Here is a 1,153-nt window from a genome sequence, read left to right as displayed (position 1 = left end):
TCAGACCTGATCATCAGACCTGATCATCAGACCTGATCGTCAGACCTGATCGTCAGACCTGAGCGTCAGACTACGACCCATTCACTTTTCTCTTTTAGTAAAATATTGTGGTTTGATTCTCTTTCATGTTGAGTTTAAATTTTCATTAATTCAGTAATATTTGCCCATTTTATTTTGAATAGCTTTGGTCTTGATTTATGGTAACATATTTCATGAAGAATGCAATATGACGTTTGTTATATGTAGATTTTTATCCTACTGGCAAGATCAGAAACATAGATGTTTATAAAAAGTTACATCTGTGTGTATATATATTGTATTTTCACAATAACTTTATGCCACAACTGGGTAAAAACGACTCATTTTGAGTAATTTCAAGTGAAATGAACATTTTTACATTTTACATATAATTATGTTGACTAGATTGTAGATTTAGTTTAGTTAAATTTGATCACACTTGGTTGACCACAACAATTTATTTTGGCTAATCTGAATAAAAACGTTGCTGTAGAAACTAACTAACACTGCATTGTGTCCGTTTTGGTAAATGTCTGATCCACATGTGGAGGTTTTAGCTGAGGAGCGGTGAGTGTGCAGAAGGGCGGACAGCTGAGGCAGATGAAGGAGGAGGAAGAGCAGAGAAACCGGATCTTCACTGAGTTGTAGGAGGAAACCAGGAAGCTGCACAGAGGGTGGGAACCAGACTGGTAACCTTTAAAGCAGCTATTCTTAACCACAGGGCCGTGGCCCACATTTGGGCCTCCAGCGCCACCTAGAGGTCTGCAAGAAACTCAGGTTTTTACCAGTGGGCCGTGGGGGAGTGAAGTTTACAGAAACCAGAAGCGTCACTGTCAGAATTCAGGCGCTGAGTTACAATACAAGTTTCCACCACTTGGTGGCAGTTATGTGCCTTCAGTTGTTTAATAAGCTGCTCTGATAAGCAGAATAAGAAACCAGGCGGTACTGGACATGGACGTAATATTAGAGTAGACCCCGCATTGGCTGCTCCGGCTCAGGAAATACGGCGGCCATCTTGGAGAGGTCGTCCCTCCTACTTTGCTCAACCAAACAGCAGAAGATGCCTCAGCACTGAGGGATATTGTTGTTCTGATCGATGGACTATTGATGTGAGGCTCCACAGACAACATTTCAC

Source organism: Poecilia reticulata, linkage group LG4, assembly GCF_000633615.1.
Source record: "Poecilia reticulata strain Guanapo linkage group LG4, Guppy_female_1.0+MT, whole genome shotgun sequence".
In the NCBI taxonomy this organism is placed as follows: Eukaryota; Metazoa; Chordata; class Actinopteri; order Cyprinodontiformes; family Poeciliidae; genus Poecilia; species Poecilia reticulata.
This window is presented reverse-complemented; position numbering follows the sequence as displayed.